Here is a 17,752-nt window from a genome sequence, read left to right as displayed (position 1 = left end):
CTGTGTATAACCAAATTAACCCCCTTTATAAAAGTCAATCCATTTCTGGTATTTTGCATCCTGGCAGCATTGGCAAACTGGAACCATATGGTAATTCTCTGTTGAAATTCTTGAGGAACCATCAAACTTGTTTTCTTCTACCTCATTCTTTTGAACAGCTTCATGGTAATTCCAGAGTATGGATTATCAAAATGTATTTATCCTTTCCTAACCATTCCCTGACTGATAGACATTAGGTTGCTTTTTTTTTTTTTTTAAATCTTTGCCTCTTTCTTGAAATAGCTGTGCTTTATTGTGTTACTGCCCACGAACATATGCTTACCCCATGACCCAGTGATTTCAACAGAAATGCATACATGTACACACCCAGAAGCATGTACTAGAATGTTTAGAGTAGTGTTACTCAGAATTGCCCAAACCTGGAAACTACTCAAATGCCCATCAACCATAGGCTGGAGAAATAAATGCGGGAGTAGTCACACAGTGGAATGCTATCCAGCAATCAGAATGAATAATCCATAACTATACTAGAGCAACGTGAATGAATCTCACAAACATATTAAGGAAAAGAGTCCAAATGCAAGAGTAGACATTTTGTAATTCCATTCATATAAAGTACAACAACAGACATAACTAACTTATGCTGTTGGAAATTAGAACTGTGATTGACCCAAGTGGGGGGCTTTTGGTGAGAGGCTGGTCATTATCTGCTCACATGGGTGTGTACAATTTGTGAAAAATTTGTGAAAAATTCACTGAGCTATATACTTATGATACGTGCACATTTCTATATGTACCTCATACTTCACTAAAAGGTTAAAAAATTCTTGGGATTAAAATGGAAAGGATAAAAATTTCCTCTGAGTCAAAATGGTGGGGGTCACAATGTCCATGGCTTTAATTCAAGACCTTCATTATTTCTCCTATAGCCCTGTTGGAGTCCTCTAATCCTATTTCCCAATCTCCAGCCTTACTCCTTTTATCTGTCACACTACCCTCAAGGAGAATGTGATCCTGACACACACACACATACACTGAAAATTCTTTGTTGGCTCCTTCCTGCTTTCAGGATAAACTCCAAGCTCTGTAGACTTCAGGACCCAGACACTGCTGCCCTCCCAACCATCTCCCATAAGCATTCCATGCTTCATTTTAGATGACGTACAGAACATGGCGCCATGCTTTTTTATATATCCATATCGTGCATGTACTACACTTCGTCACTGTCTCAGGCTGTGAGGATACAGAGTATAAAATATCTCAGCACCTCAAGGAGTTTATAGTCTTATTGGGGAGCAAGAAAGAATTATAGAATGTTAAACAACAGTATAGAAAAACAAGTCTCTAGGAGACCTTCCCTGTGTCCCTCACCCAGTGTGAGTCACATTCCCTTCCACCTACTTGCACCATATCCTCTGAACTTTGTCGAGTTCCTATTGCACTGCATCAGGTTGTTAATTTAGTTGTCTGGGTTCTTCACCAGTTCAGATCTTGAGGACAGAAAACGTGGCTGTTTTCTCTTTATACATAGAGCCTAGCACACAGCACATGACACTTATTAACTTACTAAATATGTATATACACACACACACATGCACGCATGCACATACGCACACACACATATATATAGAAGAGATGATTGGATTGGTCATTTGTTTACAAAGATAGCTGCAATAATTTTTCCCATCCCTCTACACAAGTCCCTTTGCAATGCGATTTTGCTGCACCTCCCATCAAGATGTGGAGTTTATTCCTCCATTCCTTGAATCTGGGCTAGGCCAATGGGATATTAGCAAATATGATGCAAGCAGAGACTTGAAAACTGCTTGCACAAAAGGGCTTACCTGGCTCACCCACTGTGGGCTGTGGTTGGAACCATGAGCCTGTGATGAATAAGCCTGAGATAGCCTTCTAGAGAAGCTACATGCAGGAGGACTGAAGACCCCCAGACAGCAGCCTGCCAGTTATCAGATAATAGACCATCCTGCCCCAGTTAAGCTACCAGGTGACTACAGACACATAGATGATTCTAGGCTAGATCAGCAGAAGAACTACCCAGCCGATGCCAGCCCAAATTGCTGACCCACAGAAGCAAGAGCAAGTCACTAAGTTTGGGGATGTTTTGTAATGAAGCAATAAACAACTGATATAAAAAGTACTTCACAAGTGATAGTTCCTTCATGCATTTTCTCTTCCTATCTTACCTTTAGTGGCTGTCTCTTGTTTTTTGCCTGGCCAGATGCTGTTTCCCTTTCTTCTTATAATGGCAAATAGATTTTTCTTTTGGGAAACCACTTTTTTCCTATTTAAGTCCATGTGGTTTGGATGGGGTTTCCTTTTTGATCTTCATTTTTTCCTGGGAGTGGGCATATGATTTCAGTTTCTTCAGTGAAATACAATCCCAGGACTTTGTGATATCCTTTTATAAAGAGAAGCTCTCTTTCTTTGGAGGTTGCTGAAGAAATAAAATGTAAGCCTGGTGTTGTTGCTGGCCATCTTTGTCACTGAATTGCAAGAACCTGCCTGAATGAAGCCAACATAGAGAAAAGTGGACTTGTGGCTGCACCTGATATTTGGTAAGAGTACAAATGGATAACTTCATATTGTACGTCTAAATATTTAACAGTTATAAATCAAGTTAACAAAACAGTAAAATGAAATATGTTCTATATTCCTACCTTGACAAATATACCTTTGTCACAATAATTTTCTTTTAAACATGAAGCCATGGTTTTTATATAACTGAAAGTTGGCAAAACATCAAAGACAATTGACTATAATAATTGTTGTGCATGACTAAATGATTTCTGCATTCCATGGTCTCTTTCAGTGCTTAAAAAGTAAAAACACAACTCAGTGCTTACTTGTTGGTTTCCTGTGTTATTTTTAAAATGTTCTCTGTTTTCTGCTAGCCTTGTACCCCAACCAGGCTGTAAACTCCTTGAGGGAACCAAATGATGTCTTACCTGCATGGGTCTCTGGAGATGAGGCAGAGTTGAAACACTGCATTTGCACAATAAGTACCAGCTGATTGGTTAATATTCTGTTGTTTCCAACAGGTGACTTTGTTAATACAACCATTTCTCTTGGTCTCAGATTCCTCAGCCAGAAAATGAGAAAGTTAAATGATACAATCAAGTTGATCAACTTGACCAACTCCCACTCTGCCATGATGGAATTCTGAGTTCACTCACAGATGCATAGATTCTCTTACACAGCTTAAGGCAACTACTACTCAAATAATCAAAAGTTCAAATGCCTTTTGGAAAGAGGTTGTTCCCTGGAGACATACTATAATGATCTCTTAGTGACCACAATTCAAAATGGCTGTATAAAACTTACATGGAATTTCAGCATTGGAAAAATATCTTCTATAAACAATATTAGATGGTCAGGGCTATTGCAGTGGCTTCAAATAGCATCATTGTCCCAGGATCATTTTGTCTTTCTTTTCCCCCATTCTTAGTGTGCAGTTCTTATCCTCATGGTCTCAAGGTAACTCTTAGACATCTAGGCATTCCTTCCAACTTCTGGGGAAGAAGAAGTAAGCGGGGCAAAGGACCAAATTCAAAGACGCACATGCCAGATGAGTCTTCCCTTTTTACAGAACTTTTCGAAAGTCCAATCCAGAGACTCTGTTTATATCTCAAAGGCCTTTGGTAGCCAGCTTCTGAGAGGGAGCCCCAATGATTTCTATTGCCTATTAGTCACATCCTTGTACTAGAGGTGGTCTGTGTGACCAATAGCATATGGCGGAAGTGATTGTATGTCACCTCTGAGATTAGGTTATAAAAGGCTGCAGCTTCTAGCTTGGCCTCTCTTTCTCAGATCACTCACTTTGGGGTATGTTAGCTACTGTTCTAGTTTTCTAATGCTGCCAGGATGCAAAACATCAGAAATGGATCGGCTTTTATAAAGGGGATTTATTTGGTTACAAAGTTACAGATTTAAGGCCATAAAGTGTCCAAGGTAATGCAACAACAATCGGGTACCTTCACTGGAGGATGGCAGATAGCATCCGGAAAACCCGTTAGCTCAGAAGGCACGTGGCTAGAATCTGCTCCAAGTTTTGATTTCAAAATGGCTTTCTCCCAGGACATTCCTCTCTAGGCTGCAGCTCCTATTCAAAATGTCACTCTCAGTTGCTCTTGAGGCGTTTGTCCTCTCTTAGCTTCTCTGGAGTAAAAGTCTGCTTTCAAAGGCCGTCTCCACAATGTCTTTGTAAACTGCAGTTCCACTCTCAGTTCCAGTGCATTCTTCAAAGTGTCCCTCTTGGCTGTAGCTCCTCTTCAAAATGTCACTCACAGCTGCACTGAGTTCCTGCACTGGCATATATAAATGTCAACTCATTTATATAGCTCCAGTGATTTAATTTAGACCCACCCTGAATGGGTGGGGCCACACCTCCATGGAAATTATCCAAACATTCCAAACATTCCAACTTAATCCCCACTAATATGTCTGCCCCACCAGATTGCATCAAAGAATATGGCTTTTTCTGGGGGGCATGATACATTCAAACCAGCACAGCTACCATACTGTGTGAGCAGGATTACTACCAACAGGACCGCACGGTGAGAACTGAAGCCTCCCTGTAAACAGTCGCACAAGTAAGCTTGGAAGCATCTTCTCCAGCCCCATCAGATAGTTGCAGCCCCAGGTTAGCTACAACCTATGAGAGTTCCTGAGCCCTAGCCACCCGGCTAAATTATCCCCATATTCCTGATCTTCAGAAATTGTGTGAGATAATATGGTTTGTTGTTTTCAACCAGAAAGCTTTGGGATAATTCCTTAGGCAGCAGGAGATAATTCTCCCTCACTTTGTATCCATCTTCCCTTCCTGACTGCCTTCCCTAGGGACATCAAGCTCAAGTATCAGATGTGGAGATAACAGCCTTCTAGAAACTGCTTGACCAGCTCCTACAAGTATGTAAGGTAAAATCCCTGTAAGTATAAAATATCCTACTGGTTCTGCTTCTCTGATTGAATATTGATACAGTCCCCCAGCACTGCCTCCTGAAGGAGAGTTGATTATGAGTAGGCCCAAGGGAAACAGACTTTTGGAAAGAGATGTGCCTGGGGCAGACATGCAGGGGGCTTCCCAAAGGGCAGGGTTGCCTGTGGGAGTTGGTTGAGAAGAAATTATGCCAGGAATCCACTGCCCTAAAGCTCTAAGGAGTTTTCTTCCCTCCCCTCCTCCTCAACTCTCTAAAATCTGGAGGAATATAAACCAGAGCCTGATCTGTAGCCCCTCCCCATCAGGTATGGACACCGAAAGGGGAACATGAGCTCAGAGGTAAAAATGAAATATTTAAAAAAAGCAAACATCATCAAAAAAGATAATCTTCTTTAGTCAAAGGAGAATTAATGGACCAAGCAGGAAAAGATTTAAAAATAAGCACAATAAATCTTCCTCAAAGCGATAAGTGAGGGTCTCAGATGTGCAAAGAAGGAGCAAGATTTATGAAGAAGAGCAATTTGGAAATGCTATATATGAAAACTATAATCATTTAAATAAAAAAATATAAACTAAAATAAACAAATAGTGATGTGTTGAAGGGGGCTTATGGCCAAATTTTAATTCATGTGTTGGAAGATTAGGTTGAGGAATTCTTCCAGAAGGTGTTGAGATGGAAAATATGAAATAAAAGTTAAGAGATACACATGATAGAAAGAGAAGTGTTATATCATATAATAGGAGAAAATGTATGAAAAAATAATGATGAAAAATTCCCAAAATTAAAGAAAAAAAGAGATCAAGGTAAAGGGAGAGCAGAGTGCCAAACAAAATAGGTAAGAAAAATCTCTGCTAGAAGCCTTTACCGTAAAATGTAACAGTATCAAAGACAAAGAGAAAATAAAAATTTCGAGTAAAAGAGCAGTTCACCTATAAAAGAACAAGAATCCAACTGGCATGCAAGGAGAACATGGAGTAATATTTTCAAAATATTAAAAGAAGAGAAATTCAAATCCAGAATTTTTCCTAGAACTTAACTATTATCTAAATGATTCCTGAAATAAAGATACTCTCAGGCATACAAGGAATTAGAACATTCATTACCTAAAGCCCAACTTTAAAAACACTCCTGAAAGATGCGCTCCAGCAAGAAGAAAAATACCCTTAGAGACTTTGAGATATATGGAGAGTATAGTTACTTAAAACTCTGATAGGCTTGATTGTGTTAATATTTTCACCCCCCGTTTTATATATATATATATATATATATCTCAATACAATAAAATTGTACACTTTTCACAATAGCCAAAAGGTGGAAGCAACACAAGTGTCCATCAACAGATGAGTGGATAAACAAAATGTGGTATATCCATATAATGGAATGTTATTCAGCTATAAAAAGGAATGAAGCACTGACACATGTTACAATATGGATGAACCTTGAAAACATTATACTGAGTAAAATAAACCAGAAACAAAAGAACAAATATTGTATGATTCCACTTACCTGAGTTGTCTTGAGTAGGCAACTTCATAGAGACAGAAAGTAGTTTAGAGGTTACTAGGGACTGGGGGAAGGAGGGAAAAAGGAGTTACTGCTTATTGGGCGCAGATTTTCTATTTGGGATGATGAAAATGTTCTGGAAATAGTGGTGAAGTAACATAACTTTGTTAATGTACTTAATGTTGCTGAGTTGTCACTGAAAATGGTTTCATGTTATGTACATTTTAATCACAATATAAAATGTTTATAAAAACCAAACAAAGGTAATAAATACTCAAAACTCATCATATCCAAATGATTTTAGTGCAATTTACTATTAGCTATGTTTTTTGAGGTTATTTACATCTATTAGATCTGTAGGGTGAAAATAGTCCATGCTATTTCTGCACATCTCTTCCCAACTCCACGTTCAGTGATGTCACATTGGTAGCTTTAAATTGGTCATGATAGTAGTATTTACACAATGGAAATTGGCAAACACTACAAATCGGGGCTTTTTTTCCAGAGAGCCAATTGTCAAACATTTATCAGCACTGCACTGTTTAGGGGTAACAACAAGGAGAATAAAAATAGGTGTATCTTTCAAGTCAACAAAAAAGAATGTTGTCTATCCAATGTAATGCAAAAAAAAAGGAAATACGATAAATAAAAAAACATAAATTAAGAGTCAGAAATAATTACAATAAATGTAAATATATTGAAATCATTTATCAAAAAAGACTCTCAGATTGGATCAAAAAACAAATCAAGCAAATGTTGTCTACAAAAGAATTTCTTAAAACAAAAATAATACTGTAAGGTTGAAAATAAAGAAATATAAAAAATTAACCATACAAATATGAGCCAAAGAGAAGCCATGGTAATCTTAACATCAGACATAATAGAGTTTAAGGAAAACAACAATCATAATCTCGTAGTACAAAAAGGAACAACAGATCAAGAACATATAATTATCAGTAACATACATGTAACTAAGTATACAGTTTCAAGTTATATAAAGTAGTAACTGATAGAACTAAAATGAGAAATAGATAAATCTGCACCACTTAGAAACTGGTAACTTAAGCACACAAAGATAGGTAACGTTACATGATTTGGATAATATGATTAATCAACTCAAACAAGTATATATGTGTGTATATGCATGTCAATAAATAAGTAAGTAAAAATGTATGTACGTGTGTGTGTGTGTGTGTGTGTGCATCCACACGCACTCCCCACAAAACCCCAGCAAGTATGTATTCTTTTTAAGCAGAGAGGGAACATTGACAAAAATTAGCCATGTACCAGGTCTCTTATGGAAATCTCAATAAAACCCAAAGTAATATACTACATGCTCTGGCATAATGCATTACAAAATAATACATGTCAAAATATATATATATACACAGTATACAAAAAAATGTATATATACACACACACACACACACACACACACACACACACACACAGGACACAAAGAAGTAATAGAAGAAAATAAATATCTTTAAATACATTTATTAGAAAGTATATGAGCTAAACATTAAAAATAGGAAGTTAGAAAAAAATAACAGAGTAAACTGAAAGGAACAAGAAGGAAGGAAACTATAATAAATAAAATGGATTATCAAGAGAGTGAGGATTAATAAAACCAAAAGATGAATTTTAAATACATTAGTACTATACAAACCTCTATTTAGACTACTCAAGAAAGAGATGATGCAAATAAAATAAAAACATACAAGGGAAAATAGTACTGACACAATAGATATTAAAAAATAATAAAAAGTCTACGATAAATAAGTATAGGTTAATAAATTTGGAAACCTAGACAAATTTCTGGGAAAATATAAAATGACAATATTGGTGCAAGAAAAAATAGGAAGCTTGAATAGACCAAGAGTCATTAAGTAAAATAAATGGTAATAAAAGACCTCTCTCAACCTCTACCCCACAAAAACAATCCATATCCAGATAGTTTGCAGGTAAGTTCTATCAAATATTAGAATGATACTCCATGGCTTCATAAAAGTTGTTCCAGAAATTAGAAAACAGAGTGAAGGCTTTGTACGTCATTTTATGGCTTAATATAATCTTTTTTTCTAACACAGATAATGACAATAAAAGGGAAAAAATAATATCTACATCACTTATGAACATGTATGTGAAAATCTTAAATAAAATATTAACTAACCAAATCCAATTATAAATAAAAATAATATATCATGATCAAATAGGAATGTATGAAAAGTGTGACATTGGAAAACTGTGATGTTTAGGTTCATGTGTCAACTTGGCCCGGTGATGGTGTCCAGGTGTCTGGTCAAGCAAGCACTGGCCTAACCATTAATACAAAGACATTTGTGGCTGGTTTTTTAAATCATCAGCCAATTGATTGCATCTGTGGCTGATTACATCAATGAAGGGAGTGTCTTCCTCAATGAGAGAATTCAATCAGCTGGATTTAACCCAGTCAGTTGAAGACTTTTAAGGGAGAAGAGAGAGAACCTTCACTCCCTCAGCCAGCCAGACTCTCCTGGGGACTTCATTGAAGACTTTTGTTGGAGTTGCCAGCTCACTGCCTGCTCTATGGAATCTGGACTTGTGCATCCTGCCCTATAGAATTTGGATTCGTGAATCCTGCCCTATAGAATGCGGACTCATACATCCCCACAGTTGCATGAGACAGTTTTATAAAATCTCATATTTACAGATATCTCCTGTTCGTTCTGTTTCCTTAGAGAACCCTAACTAATACAAAAACCTATCAAGATAATTCGCTAATAGTCTAAGGAAGGAAAACACGAGATTATCTAAATAAACAAAGAAAATAATTTGATAACTTCAACATCTACTGATCAGAAGAATTCCCCAGAAAACTTAAAACAGAGATTCCTTAATATATATAATCTATCAAAAATCCATTATGTACAAACGTAATAGAGAAATTCAGATGAAGTTTCCTCTAAGATCGGGAATAAGACAAGGATATCTACCAATGCTACTGTTGTTCACATTTATGTCATGGCCAAGAAAATAGAGCAAATTTTAAAATGAGAGTTTTAAGGATTAGAAGGTGTGGGAGGCAGAATAATGGTCCCCAAAGATGTCCACATCTCCTCAAAACCTCAGAACCTGTGAATGTGTTACCTTACATGGCAAAAGGAATATTGCTGATGTGATTAATTTAAGGACCCTGATATAGAGAGATTACCCTAGATTATCTAGGTGGCTCCAACGCAATCACAAGGGGCCTTATAAGTGAAAGAGAGAGATGGAAGGGTTAGAGTCAAAGTGATCCTATGTAAGAAAGACCCAGATGGCCATTGCTGGTTTTGAAGTTGTAAGGGAGCCACCAGCCAAGGAATGCAGGCAGCCTCTAGAAGCTGGAAAAACCAAGAAAATGGATTTTTGGAGAGCCTTTAAGAAAGAATGCAGCCCTGCCAATACCTTGATTTGAGCCACTAAAACTCATTTTGGACTTCTGACCAATTGTAATGAGATATAAATTTGTGTTGTTTTACATCACTAATTTTGTGGTAATTTGCTACAACAGCAATAGGAAATTAATACAGAAGGAAAGAGACAAAATTGTCATATTTGCAGATGGTATAAACATCTATATATAACCACATCATCTATATATAACAAATTTGGTTCATGAATCAACAAATTCTTAGAGATAAATAGAATCCAGCAATAAGGCCAGGTACAAGATCAATTTACAAAACTCAACAGTGAATGCCTGGTTAGTCATTCCAGTTGATTACAAGCGTTTATTTAGTTCCTCCTGTTGACCTATGAAAGGACAATAAAGGACTAAAAATGTAATAAGCCTACAGGTCAAAGGGAACAGCAGCAGAGAAAGCAAATAAGAGACGTCAACCACATTTTGGAAGATGGAAAAGGGATGGATTAGTGATAACTGATTTAGGTTTCAGCTTTCTCTTGTCTGCTAAGTACTGCAGAGGGATAATGCCACAAGAAGCAAGAAGCAGCAGGTTCACTCTGAAGAATGGCTGTAGAAAGCCTCAGGTATTAGAAGCATTGGATATTTCTCCAGATGGGAGTGCAGGTTAGGGCTGAAAACAAGAGGATTAGCTGAAAGTTACTTCTCCAACCCTGCAAAAGCAGGTAACATCTCCCAATAGAAGATGGGAGTTTCAATGTCTGGAAAAATTAAAGATACTCTGGACTAGGGACACCAGGCATAACTCAGGGCAGGGTTGAGGTGCTTTACTGAAAAGAGGAGGATGAAGTGGAAGTCTGCATACTCAACATCCTACTTCCTTCCATCACTTAGCTTCAGGAACACTGACTGACAGAATTATTGCTACTCTCCACCAACCTTCACCCTGGAATTGGTGGTTTTTATCTCTAGGGAAATGGACTTTATGAGGGAAAAGTTCTATAGATACTGATATTTGTGGATCATTCAACCAATGGTTGCATCCCTCACCCGTGGTGAGGCTACCAGAAGCCTTACAAATGCAGAGTTTCTAATTACCTTTGCCATGCCTCACTCTTAAAAAGGAGGGCATAGATATAGATCAAACATTTGATGGAACTCAGGTGAGGCAGAGACATTGCAGAGAACTTAAAAATAAAAACTATAATTAATATTCCCAGATAGCTAACAGAACCCATTACATTTATGAAATAAAAACAGGATGCTTTTCTAAAAGGACATTCAGAAAGTAAGAAGTACGTCTTTAAAATTAAAAATATGTCAACAGAAAAAAAATAATAGAAGAGTTGGAAGATAAGGTTAAGAAAACATCCTAAGATGTAGCATATTGGGGGGAGAGGGGGAGGAAAAGAGTAAAGAGAGGACTGTATGTTTAGAATGTTTAGAAGTTCCAACAACTACATAATAGGAGTTTTAAGAAAAAAGAATACAGAAAAAAGTAGTTGGGAGGAAAGTATTAAAGAAATAACACAAAAAAAATTTCCCAAATTGAAGGATGAGTTTTCAAATTAAAAAGACCTAGCAATTGCCCAGCATAATTACTGAGAAATGGCCCACATCAAGTCAGTCTTCATGAAATATCAGAACATCAGAGGCAACAGAAATCTTAAGAGAAATAAAATGGTCCATACATAAAGAATCAGGAATCAGAATGACACTGGATTTATTATAAACATTGGCAGCTACAGGACAATGGAGAAATGCCTTCGAAATATGGAGGAAAACTGACTTCCAACCTAAAAGTCTAGTCAACCATAATTCAAGTGTGAAGGAAGAATAAATACACATTTGAACATGCATGTTCTCAAAAAATTTTTCTCCCAGTGTTTCAGTTTGCTAATGCTGCCAGAATGCAAGACACCAGGAATGGATTGGCTTTTATAAAGGGGGTTTATTTGGTTACAAAGTTACATTCTTAAGGCCAGAAGGTGTCCAAGGTAAGGGGGTACCTTCACTGAAGGATGGCCAGTGGCATCTGGAAAACCTCTGTTAGCTGGGAAAGCACATGGCTGTCATCTTTTCCAGAGTTCTGGTTTCAAAATGGCTTTCTCCTGGGATGTTCCTCTCTAGGCTTCAGCTTCTCTCCAAAATGTCACTCTCAGTTGCTCTTGGGATGTTTGTCCTCTCTTAGCTTTTACAGAGTGAAAGTCTGCTTTCAAAGGCCATCTCCAAAATGTGTCTCATCTGCAGCTCCTCTTTCAGCTCCTGTACATTCTTTAAAGTGTCCCTCTTGGCTGTGGCAAGCTCACTCCTTCTGTCTGAGCTTATATAGTGCTCCAGTGAACTAATTAAGGCCCATGCTGAATGGGTGGGACCACACCTCCATGGAAATATTCCAGTGAAAGATCTCGCCCACAGTTGAGGAATCACATCTCCACAGCAACATCCAATCAAAAGTCTCCAACCCAAGCAACACCAATACGTTTCCTGCCCACACAAGACTGCATCAAAGATAATGGCATTTTGGGGGACATAATACATTCAAACTGGCACACCCAGGAAGGTTGGGGAGGATGATCTCTAGCAAGAAGAGGATAACATGGGTCCACAAATAGGTGCTCCAGCTTAAATTAGAGACCCAGGATTGTTGAGAGGAAGTCTAAGATAACAATTCTTCAGCAGGTTGTGGTAGATTAAATCATGTACCCCTACAAAAGAGGCGTTCTTAATCTTAATCCACATTCCTGTAGTTGTGAATCCATCTGTAAATAGGGTCCTCTGAAGATGTTATTATCAGCTAAGATGGGGACTCATCAGTGAAAAGGATCTTTGAAGATTCTGTTTAGGTTTGGCCAACTGAATAAAGTTGGGTCTTAATCCTTATTACCAGAGGCCTTATAAAGAGAAGCCAGAAGTCAGAGAAAGACAAGGAAGTAGATCAAGGACATTGCCATGTGATGGAGACAGGAACACAAGTCAAGGAGTTGCATGAATTGTGGCAAGCCATCACCAGAATGTTACAGACTGAGAGAAAGCACCGCCTTACCAATGACTTGACTTGGGACTTCTGGCTTCTAAAACCACAAGCCAATTAATTCTTGTTGTTGAAGCCAACCCCTTGTGTGGTATTTGTTATAGTAGCTCTAGGATACAAATACACAGGTCTTAAGAGTAACTGGCAACAACAACAACAACAACAACAACAACAACAACAACAAAGAATAACTGACTCATATTAGAGCAGAAGGATAGAAAGCTTCAAGGGCAACGTCCCAAGATGGCTTTCCTGATAAGTTTGACTATTTTGAGAGGAGTTTTGGAGTTATAGGGCAGACTTTGGGCATACATTTGATAGGTACATAGAAAACCAACAGAAAAGTGAAGCCATTTTTAATGCCAGGAGAAACCAAGTTGTGTAAGAAATGACAAGGTGTAATCATGGCATAGTATATGGTGCAGCTGTGAACAACATTATATGGTTATAACAATATAAGCACTGAGCATCAACTTAAAAACTTGTAATAAAGCCATATTGGTGGTGTGGGTATAGCAACATGGTGAATGTGATCAATCCCACTGAATGGTATGTTTGGGAGTGGTTGAGATGGAAAAGTTTATATATGTTTCCACAATTAAAAAAAAAAGAGAAAGAGCAACTAAGGAGACAATGACAATTAAATGCAATTAATGATCCTGGATGGGATCTAAAAATGGAACAGAAAAGTCTTCAAAGCCTGTTAATGGGACACATGAAGAAACTGGAATATAAACTGAAAGTGTTATATCAATGTTAAAATTCTTGAACTTGAAACTGTAGCTATTTAAGGTAATTACAAAAGTGAATATTCTTGTTCTTAGAAAATATACATGGAAATATTATGTGTTCAAAAACCATGATACATACAACCAACTCTTAAACATTAAAAAAACTGAAGACGGATAGATAGAATGATGCAGCAAATGTCAAGTGGTAGATCTGGGTATCTGGGGAGGTATGTTGGAGTTCTCTACATGGGTTTTATATCATTTTTGCAACAATTATCCAGTAAGTTTGAAAGTATTTGAAAATAAAAAGTTTAAAGAAACAACATATTGGGAGGATGAGGAAAGATGTGTATGTGAGTTTATGTGTCTGTATATGTATGTCTGATGTAAAATAGAGCAAAATTCTATTCCTATAGTAAGTATTCAACAGATAAATGTCTAAAATAGGAACATTTTTAAATGTTGGTGTAAATATATTCTTTATAGATAGGGAGATAAATACTAGAAGAAAGGCCTAAGAGGATAAAAGGGGTGGCTTCTAAGGATTAGGGCTTGAGATTGGGGAGGGACGGAACAGAGGACTACTTAACTTTATTATAAACCTTATAGTTTTATTTTATTTTTATATTTATATACTTATATTCCTTTAAAAAGTTAATGCTCCCAAAATTAATCAATACATTAAATTCAATTCCAATCAAAATGTCATCAGGAGTTTTTGAGAAATTTGACAAACTTATTCTTATTAGAATAATTAAATTAGTTTTGAAAACAAAGAACCAGAGGGAACTAGATCAGCCGGATTTTATGATACACTATGAGCATAGACATAAAACCAGGTGATGCTACAGAAATAGATACACAAACAAGAGGAACAGAATAGAGCTCAGAAACAGATCCACACATCAAAGGGAATCTTATATAAGATAAAGATGATGCCACAAATCAATGTAGAAAGGATGATGTCAGGAAAACTAACTGTTTGAAGAAAAATAAAGTACGATTCCAATCACATACCATACCATACATTAAGCTACACTCCAAGTGAATGATATATCTACATGTGAAAGATAAAAGAACACCAAAAAGACAGGAAACCCACTGTGCCAGTTTGAATGTATTACTTCCCCCAGAAAAAAGCCATATTCTTTGATGCACTCTTGTAGGGCAGACGTTTTGGTGCTGATTAGATTGGAATCCTTTGAGTGTTTCCATGGAGATGTGACCCACCCAACTGTAGGTGATAACTCTGATGAGATAATTTCCATGGAGGTGTGGCCCCGCCCATTCAGCCTGGCCTTGATTGCTGGAGCAGTATATAAGCTCAGACAGAAGGAGCGAGCTTGACACAGCCAAGAGGGACACTTTGAAGAAAGCACAGGAGCTGCAGATGAGAGACAGTCTGAAGGCGGCTGTTGAAAGCAGACTCTTGCTCCAGAGAAGCAGAGAGAGGACAAATATCCCAAGTGCAACTAAGAGTGACGTTTTTGAGGAACTGCAGCCTAGAGAGGAACATCCTGGGAGAAAGCCATTTTGAAACCAGAACTTTGGAACAGACGCCAGCCACATGCCTTCCCAGCTATCAGAGGTTTTCTGGACACCATTGACCATCCTCCAGTGAAGTTACCCAATTGCTGTTGTGTTACCTTGGACACTTTATGGCCTTAAGACTGTAACTGTGTGACCAAATAAACCCCCTTTTATAAAAGCCAATCCATCTCTGGTGTTTTGCATTTTGGCAGCATTAGCAAACTAAAACACCTACTAAAAAAATGGGTAAAGGATATAAACAGGTAATTGACAAAAGGGAAAACACAAATGATTCACAAGCATAAGGGAGGTTCAAACTTACTGATAATCAATGAAATGCAAATTAAAACGAGATATCATTTTTTACCTCTCAGATAGGCAAAAATTAGAGAGATGGAAAATACCAAGTGATGGTGAGAATTAAAGAAATGAAAATACTTTTGGGTCATTATGGGAATGCAAACTGTTACTGACATTGAGGGAAGTAATATGGCAGAATTGGGGAAGTCAAGGATGCAAATAACGAACAACCAGCAATCCCAACCCATAGTACGTACTCCATAAGAATACATACTTTTAGGTCCATAAGACATGTTCACTGCAGTTTGTTGTGGAAGGTGTCTATCACTAGTGGAATATCTGGTAGCATCCTGTGGAATACTGCTCTGCAGTAGGACCTATGAACTAGATATACATGCAGCAGCATGGGTAGGTCTTAAAAACAGTTGAGTAAAAAATAAAACAGAATAAATCCTTAAGCCAATACTATTTATGCAAATTAAAAACACACTCAAAATAGCAATATGTATTTTACAAGAATACTTACAGATCCAAAGAGCACATTTGAAATATATGATGTGGGTGATAATGTGAGAAGGGAAGGAGAATGCAGACCAAGCATAATGGAGGGGTTAAAATTAGGGAAGAGTTGTATGCAGGTCATGTACACCATTGTGCTGGTTTGAATCTATTATGTCCCCCATAAAAGCCATGTTCTTTAATGCAATCTTGTGGGGGCATACTTAATAGTCTTTTGATTAGAGTGGGACCTTTTGATTAGGTTGTTTTCATAGAGATGTGACCCACCCAACTGTAGGTAAGAACTTTTTGATTAGATCATTTACATGGAGGTGTGACACTGCCCATTCCCATTGGGTCTTGATTAGATCACTGGAATCCTTTAAGAGAGCTCACGGAAAGAAAGAGCTTAGAGAAGCTGAGAAAGACATTTTGGATAGAAGCTAAGATATGTTATCCAGAGTTTGCCCCTGGGAGAAGCTAAGAGCCAACATAGACCCAGATGCTTGGAGATACAGATAGAAAGATTTTTGGAGATGCTAAGCTAATAGAAACACACAGACGCTTAGAGAAAGCCACTGGAATCAGAAGCCGAAAGCAATGCAACCTGGGAGCAAATGACCAGAGGACGGCAGCCACGTGCCTTTCCAGCTAACACAGGTGTCCCGGGATGCCATCGGTCTTTCCTCAGTGAAGGTATGCTCTTGTTGATGCCTTAGTTTGGATAGTTTTATGGCCTTAGGACAGTAAATTTGCAGCCAAATAAACCCCCTTTATGTAAGCCAGTCTATTTCTGGTATTTTGCATTTTGGTAGCTTTAGTAAACCGAAACAACCATGTATGGGGTGATCTGATGGACTCAATTCTCAGAAATATGAGAATTTGTTTTTTTTTTTTTATGTTACTTTTTTAACTTTATTTATCAAAAAATTAAAAAAACAACCAACAAAAAAAAACACATTTCAAACAAAACAAAGCAAAGAATTGGGAAAAACAAATAACCTAAAATAACATTGCTTCCAACATGTTCCTACTATACCCTAAGAAAATTAACAAAGGCATAAGAAAAACAATATAACCTAAAGTAACTACATTGAAGCTAATTTTTTAATGCAATAGCTTTTTTTTACTTTATCAAAAAAAAATTTGTAAAAAACAATTCAAACAAAACAAAGGAATAAGAAAAACAAATGACCTAAAATAACTACATTGCTTCCAACATGTTTCTACCATACCCAAGAAAATTGGCAAACCATAATCATTCCAGAGCATTCCCATACCACTGAGATTACCTTCAATAGCTCATCTGTTCTTATTAGATTATCGTTTCACCTTCACTAGCTGCTGTCTATCTCTAGGTCCTCTACATTCTACAATATAAAATATTTATTTTACATTTTTTACAGAGTTCGCATTAGCAGTATGTGTTATTATGTGTCTGTGAAAGGTTGAGAGACAAATGAAGTCTTTTCCACACTCCTGACATCTATAGGGTTTCTTTCCAGTATGAGTTCTTTCACATCTTCGGAAAGATTGAGAATAACTGAAGGCTTTCCTACATTTTTTACATTTATAGGGCTTGTCTCCAATGTGAGTCTTTTTATGTCTTCAAAAGGAAGTGGGGCAACTAAGGGCTTTACCACATGGCTTACATTCCTAGGGTTTCTCTCCAGTGTGTGTTACCATGTGTCTTCGAAATTCTGAGAGATAAATAAGATCTTTCCCACACTTCTTACATTCATATGGTTTCTCTCCAGTGTGAGTTCCTTCATGTCTTCGAAAGAACTGGAGATAGCTGTAAACTTTCCCA

The 17,752-nt window shown here is 37.3% G+C and overlaps 2 long non-coding RNA genes across 2 annotated transcripts in view; both read right to left on the bottom strand.

Annotated features, from left to right (window-relative positions):
* Positions 1 to 15,785, bottom strand: part of LOC119513865 — a 33,457-nt gene extending 17,672 nt beyond the window's left edge. The window contains exon 1 of the long non-coding RNA XR_005212704.1: positions 15,719 to 15,785. This is a non-coding gene — a long non-coding RNA (uncharacterized LOC119513865). The remainder of the gene's footprint in view (positions 1 to 15,718) is intronic.
* Positions 1,270 to 3,517, bottom strand: LOC119513866. Its single transcript, XR_005212705.1, has 3 exons — positions 3,343 to 3,517; positions 2,205 to 2,523; positions 1,270 to 1,534 (listed from the first exon to the last, which is right to left on the bottom strand). It is a non-coding gene; the product is annotated as an uncharacterized LOC119513866 (long non-coding RNA).
* Positions 15,786 to 17,752: the final 1,967 nt, after the last annotated feature.

The sequence above is a fragment of the Choloepus didactylus genome, chromosome 18 (assembly GCF_015220235.1).
Source record: "Choloepus didactylus isolate mChoDid1 chromosome 18, mChoDid1.pri, whole genome shotgun sequence".
NCBI lineage: Eukaryota > Metazoa > Chordata > Mammalia > Pilosa > Megalonychidae > Choloepus > Choloepus didactylus.
The sequence above is the reverse complement of the archived record's forward strand: the minus strand, read 5'-3'. Positions and strand labels throughout refer to the sequence as shown.